Source organism: Mandrillus leucophaeus, unplaced genomic scaffold, assembly GCF_000951045.1.
Source record: "Mandrillus leucophaeus isolate KB7577 unplaced genomic scaffold, Mleu.le_1.0 Scaffold3, whole genome shotgun sequence".
Classification (NCBI taxonomy): Eukaryota; Metazoa; Chordata; class Mammalia; order Primates; family Cercopithecidae; genus Mandrillus; species Mandrillus leucophaeus.
The window spans coordinates 10,776,577-10,783,141 of record NW_012103142.1 but is presented as its reverse complement, the minus strand read 5'-3'; the positions used below and the strand labels follow the sequence as shown (position 1 = coordinate 10,783,141).

At 46.5% G+C, this 6,565-nt stretch overlaps 1 protein-coding gene across 1 annotated transcript in view; it reads right to left on the bottom strand.

The window, feature by feature from the left end:
* Positions 1-4,492: 4,492 nt before the first annotated feature.
* The window catches only part of CNPY3 (canopy FGF signaling regulator 3), a 15,972-nt gene continuing 13,899 nt past the window's right edge, over positions 4,493-6,565 (bottom strand). Inside the window, exon 8 of the mRNA XM_011986735.1 lies at positions 4,493-4,688. The gene's annotated coding sequence lies outside the window, so the exon portion shown is untranslated. The remainder of the gene's footprint in view (positions 4,689-6,565) is intronic.

The window sequence follows — 6,565 nt, the reverse complement described above, 5'->3', positions numbered from 1 at the left end:
ATTATTTTTCCTTTTATTATTACTTTCTTTTCCATTTGTTTTGTGTGGGAAAGGAATGCTGAAGGAGGTAATAGGGTCACTCTTTTTTGAATTTAAATTTTTTTTTTTTTAAACAAGGTCTTGCTTTGTCACCTAGGATGGAACACAGTGGTGTGATCATAGCTCACTGCAGCCTTGAACTTGCAGGCTCAAGCAATCTTCCCACCTCAGCCTCCTGAGTAGCTGCCATTATGGGGGTGCGCCACCATACCTGGCTTTTTTTTTTTTTGGTAGAGATGGGGTCTTACTGTGTCGCCCAGGCTTGTTTCAAACTCCTGGACTCAGCGATCCTCTTGCCTCAGCCTCCCAAAGTGCCTGGATTACAGGCATAAACCACCTCCCCTGGCCTGTTTGAACTCTTGTTTACACATTATTCATTGATATTTCAGTAGATAGAATATTGTATCTAATTATATCTATTGTATCTTCTTTAATTATTGCCAAAATGTACCAAATAATTGCAATCCTTCATCTATAAAGTGTCCATGTCCTGACCACTAAAATATATTAAAACTCCTTTTTATTTTACTTAATTCGTCTCCATAAATTTTATTTTATTTTTGTAGTGACATAATCTCACTTTGTTATCCAGGCTGGTCTCAAACTCCTGGGCTCAAGCAATCCACCTGCCTCAGTTTCCCAAAGTGCTGGGATTACAGGCATGACCACCATGCCTGGCCATCTCTCTGTAAATTGTAGATGACCCAAATCTGAGGCCCTGGGCCACGGAAAAGATCACAGAATATAAATCAATTTACTGTTTGACTTCATTGAAAATAAGAATAGGTCCAGCCTGGCCAACATGGTGAAATCCTGTCTGTACTAAAAATACAAAAATTAGCCGGGTGTGGTGGTGCACACCTGGAATCTCAGCTACTCGGGAAGCTGAGGCAGGAGAATCACTTGAACCTGGGAGGTAGAGGTTGCAGTTAGCTGAGATCACGCCACTGCACTTCCCTGGGCGACAGAGTGAGACTCAGTCTCAAAAAAAAAAAAAGAAAAAAGAAAAGAAAATAAGAACATTTAAAATACGGACACATTATTTGGAATTGGCTGAAAAGACTAAATTCTTCATTCCCAAACGTATGACATGTTTGCAAAAAGACTTCATCTTGGGAATGTGGCTATAACTGGACTAATTCCAAGTCCTACTTGAGGATACATTAAAATCCTGCAATTGTGAACTATGTAGATACAATAACTGCAAATGGGAGACATCCTGGTTGTTTTGATGTTTTTTTTTTAAGACAGACTCTCACTGTGTTGCCCAGGCTGGAGTGCAGTGGTGCGTTCTCAGCTCACTGCAAGCTCCGCCTCCCAGGTTCATGCGATTCTCCTGCCTCAGCCTCCCGAGTAGCTGGGACTACAGGCGCCTGCCACCATGCCCAGCTAACTTTTTGTATTTTTAGTAGAGACAGGGTTTCACTGTGTTAGCCAGGATGGTCTCAATCTCCTGATCACGAGGTCAGGAGTTCGAGACCAGCCTGGTTGATATGGTGAAATTCCATCTCTACTGAAAAGTACAAAAATTAGCCAGGCATGGTGGTGTGTGCCCATAGGTCCCAGCTACTCAGGAGGTGGAGGTTGCAGAGAGCTGAGATCGTGCCACTACACTGTAGCCTAAGTGACAGAGTGAAACTCCATCTAAAAAAAAAAAAAAAAAAAAAAAAGGCGGTTTTACGGAGTGCTAACCTCCAGTAAGATCTCTTCAGTACACACAGATCGGTTCACTGAGCTATTATTATTCAACATAAAAATGATATGCTATTTCAGGCCCTGATAACAGGCTAAGCATTGTTTATTGAAACAGGTGATGTCGCACACACCATCACATCTAAAACACCAAGACTGGGCTGGTGAGTCCAGGTGACCCTTGAACAACTTGGGGGTTAGAGGCCCCAACTCCCTACACAGTTGGAAATCCATGTGTAACTTTTTTTTTTTTTTTGAGACCGGGTCTTGCTCTGCTACCCAGGCTAGAGGTGCAATGGCATGATCTCAGCTCACTGAAACCTCCACCTCCTGTGCTCAAGTGATCCTCCCACCTCAACCTCCCAAGTAGCTGAGACCACAGGAATGCACCACCGTGCCTGGCTAATTTTTCTATTTTTTTGTAGAGATGGGGTTTTGCCATGTTGCCCAGGCTGGTCTCAAACTCCTGAGTTCGAGAGATCTGCATGCCTCAGCCTTTCAAAATGCTGGGATTACAGGCATGACCCACTGTGCCCGGCCCCGATATATAACTTTTGACTCCCCAAAAATTCAATTACTAAGAACCTACCATGCACCAGAACCCTTACCTATAACATAAAATCGATAATACGTATCTTTTTTTTGAGAGACAGACAAAGTCTCACTCTGTTGCCCAGGCTGGAATGCAGTGGCGTGATCTTGGCTTACTGCAGCCTCTGCCTCCCGGGTTAAAGCAATTCTCCTGCCTCAGCCTCCCAAGTAGCTGAGATTACAGGCGTGCATCACCACATAGGCTAATTTTTGTATTTTCAGTAGAGACGGGGTTTCACCATGTTGGCCAGGCTGGTCTTGAACTCCTGACCTCAGGTGATCTGCCCGCCTCAGCCTCCCAAAGTACTGGGATTACAGGGGTGAGCTACTGCGCCCGGCCAGTAACACATACCTTGAACGCGTATTATATAGTGTAATCTTACATTAAAGCTATAGAGGCCGGGTGCGGTGGCTCATGCCTGTAATCCCAGCACTTTGGGAGGCTGAGGCAGGTGGATCATGAGGTCAGGAGATCGAGACCATCCTGGCTAACACAGTGAAACCCTGTCTCTACTAAAAAATACAAAAAACTAGCCGGGCGAGGTGGCGGGCGCCTGTAGTCCCAGGTACTCGGGAGGCTGAGGCAGGAGAATGGCGTAAACCCGGGAGGCAGAGCTTGCAGTGAGCTGCAATCCGGCCACTGCAGTCCAGCCTGGGAGAGCGAGACTCTGTCTCAAAAAAGAAAAAAAAAAAATGCGCTTTTCTTTCAAGATCAAAAAATAAGGGGAATTTTGTTCATACTTGGAACTATAGTGATGTAGGGCTGCAGTCAACATCTGGACAGCCTAAGTCTCCACACTAGAGGGGAGTGTGGGGCTCCCATTCACAGGACAAACCTCATGGTTTGCAGATTTATGAGATAATTTTCTGGCAGGCATTCAGTCAAGTGTCTTATTCTAACAAATATAATTAAAACAATTTTCTCTCTCTCTTTTTTTTTTTTGTAGACGGAGTCTTACTGTCACCCAGGCTGGAATGCAGTGGCAGGAGGTTCAAGCAATTCCCCTGCCTCAGCCTCCCAAGTAGCTGGGATTACGGATGCATGCCACCACACCAGGCTAATTTTTGTATTTTAGTAGAGATGGGGGTTTTACCAAGTTGGCCAGGTTGGTCTCGAACTCCTGACCTCGGGTGATCCACCCGCCTCAACCTCCCAAAGAGATGGGATTACAAGTGTGAGCTCCCACACCCGGCAAACAATTTTCTGACAGATGGAAGTTGAAGTTGTGAAGAGCATCTTTTCCTAACTTGCATAAACAAAGATCTATGGAAATGCCACCTAGCAGTCTCTAAGTAAGGAGAGGACCCTGCCTCCTAGGACCTGCCCTTTCAAATGAATACGGAAGCCCTGATGCAGCACTCCTGAGATTTTACTATCTGAGCCTGTTTTTTTTTTTTTTTTCCCAGAGTTTTGCCTGTTGCCCAGGCTGGAGTGCAATGGCATGATCTCGGTTTACTGCAACCTCCGCCTCCCAGGTTCGAGTCATTCTTCTGCCTCAGTCTCCTGAGTAGTTGGGATTACAGGCATGCGCCACCATGCCCAGCTAATTTTTTGTAACTTTAGAGATGGGGTTTTACCATATTGGCCAGGCTGGTCTCGAACTCCTGATCTCGTGATCCACCAGCCTTGGGGTCCCAAAGGGCTGGGATTACAGGCGTGAACCGCCACGCTCGGTCATCTGTGGTTCTTTTAATCATTGAACTGGAAAAAACTGGGCTTGTGGTCTGTCCATCAGTCCTCGTGGTTCTAGTTGATGGAAGTCTCCAACAGAGATGGAGCCATTCTGCTGTTTATGTTTCTGAGGACAAGACCTTGACCCAATGTAAATTCATTGAAGTCTTTTCCCCTCTTAGGACAACACCCTGGGTTTATCTTGGTGAAGTGAGTTCTAGCTGCCTCTTCTTAAGGACCGTGAGAGATGTTTGCTAAGCATGCAGACTCCCAGTTCTCAGAGCAAGTCTGAGGTAGGCCGAGACATCTGTATGTTTAGCAAGTGTTCTAGGCGACTATCATGTCCAGGTGAGTTGAGTTCAGAATTGTGTTCTAATGAGGCTTCTGATAGGACTGAAATCAGGTTAACTTGAGCGCAGGCAGTACCCTTACCTGATTATACCTGTGCCCTATACATTTATACAAATAGAAAACTTTTAAAAACAGAGGTTCTTTTTACAATTTCACACTTTATTACAGGCAGGTTTTTTGTTTCGTTTTGTTTCTTGAGACAGGGTCTCAGTCTGTTACCCAGGCTGGAGTGCAGTGATGTGATCAGTGTATATCCACACTTAAGGGGAATGCGAATGGGAGACATCCTGGTTGTTTTGGTGTTTTATTCGCTTTTTAGAGATGAGGGTCTGTGTTGCTCAGGCTGGACTGGAACTCCTGGACTCAACTCAAGTGATCCTCTCAAGCCACCTCCCAGGTAGCTGGGACTACAGGCATGCACTGCACATGGCTTGTGTTTTGATTCAGAACAGGTAGAAATTCATCTGTATGAATTTCTGGATATCAGGTAAATTAATTTCTACCTGTTCTGAATCAAAACAAAAACAAGCCATGGATGGGAAGGGGTATAGGAAAGTGGGAGGCAACACCCAAGTTCGAAAAGGCTTGTGTGGTGGGGAGAAAAGCCGCACGCCTGTAATTCCAAAACCTTGGGAGGCCGAAGTGGGAGGACTGCTTGAGCCCAGGAGTGTGAGACCAGCCTGGGCAACATAGCAAAACCCCATCTCTACAAAAAAGAAAAAGAAAACGAAACAAAAAACAGAAAAATAGTCTGGGCATGGTGGCTCATGCCTGTAATCCCAGCACTTTGGAAGGCCAAGGCAGGTGGATCACCTGAGATCAGGAGTTTCAGACCAGCCTAACAAATATGGTGAAACCCTCTCTCTACTAAATATACAAAAATTAGCCAGGCGTGGTGGCACGCACCTGTAGTTCCAGCTACTTGGGAGGCTGAGACAGAATTACTTGAACCCGGGAGGTGGAGGTTGCAGTGAGCCAAGATTGCGCCACTGTACTCCAGTCTGGGTGACAGAGTGAGACTCCATCTCAAAAAAATAAAAAGAAAAAAAAACCAGAAAAACTTAGCTGCACATGGCAGCGTGCACCTCTGTACCTGTAGTCCCAGCTAGTTGGGAGGCTGAAGTGGGAGGATCGCTTGAATCTGGGAGGTTGAAGTTGCATTGAGTCATGATCACGCCACAACATTCCAGCCTGGGCAACAGAGAGTGACCCTGTCTCAAAAGAAGAAGAAGAAGAAGAAGAAAAAAAAAAAGCTGGGCGTGGTGGCTCACGCCTGTAATCCTAGCACTTTGGGAGGCTGAGGCGGGCGGATCCCAAGGTCAGGGGATCGAAACCATCCTGACTAACACGGTGAAACCCCATCTGTACTTAAAAAAAAAAGTATCCAGGTGTGGTGGCAGGCACCAGTAGTCGCAGCTACTCAGGAGGCTGAGGCAGGAGAATGGTGTGAACCTGGGAGGCGGAGCTTACAGTGAGCCGAGATTGGGCCACTGCACTCCAGCCTGGGCGACAGAGCAGACTCAGACCCCCCCCCAAAAAAAAAAAAAAAAAAAAAAAAAAACAGAAAGAAAAAACCCCGGAAAATCAGGTTTCCTGCATTCTGCCTTTCTAGGCAGGGCCAGAATAAGCTGCTGCCGGGTGGGCTTGGTGAAGAGCTAGTGAGTGTGCAACAAGCCTGGCCCTTGGGAGGCAGAGAAGGGACTCATCACACAGTTACCACAGGTCAAAGAGCAAAGCAGTGACAATACTGCCTGCCCTCAAGTTTGGGCCAGGGATTGGGCCACCCGGCCAACACCCTTTTTTTTTTTTTTTTTTTTTTTGAGATGGAGTGTCCCTCTGTTACCCAGGCTGGAGTGCAGTGGTGTGATCTTGGCTCACTGCAACCTCCACCTCCCGGGTTCAAGCAATTCTCCTGTCTCAGCCACCCAAGTAGCTGGTATTACAGGCATGTACCACCATGCCCAAGTAATTTTGTATTTTTAGTAGAGACAGGATTTCTCGATATTGGTCAGGCTGGTCTCGAACTCCTGACCTCAGGTGATCCTCCCACCTTGGCCTCCCAAAGTGCTGGGATTATAGCCGTGAGCCACTGCACCTGGCTCGGGGGTTAGATCTTTACCTTGTCCTACTTTTTTTTTTTGAGACGGAGTCTCGCTCTGTCACCCAGGCTGGAGTGCAGTGGCCGGATCTCAGCTCACTGCAAGCTCCGCCTCCCGGGTT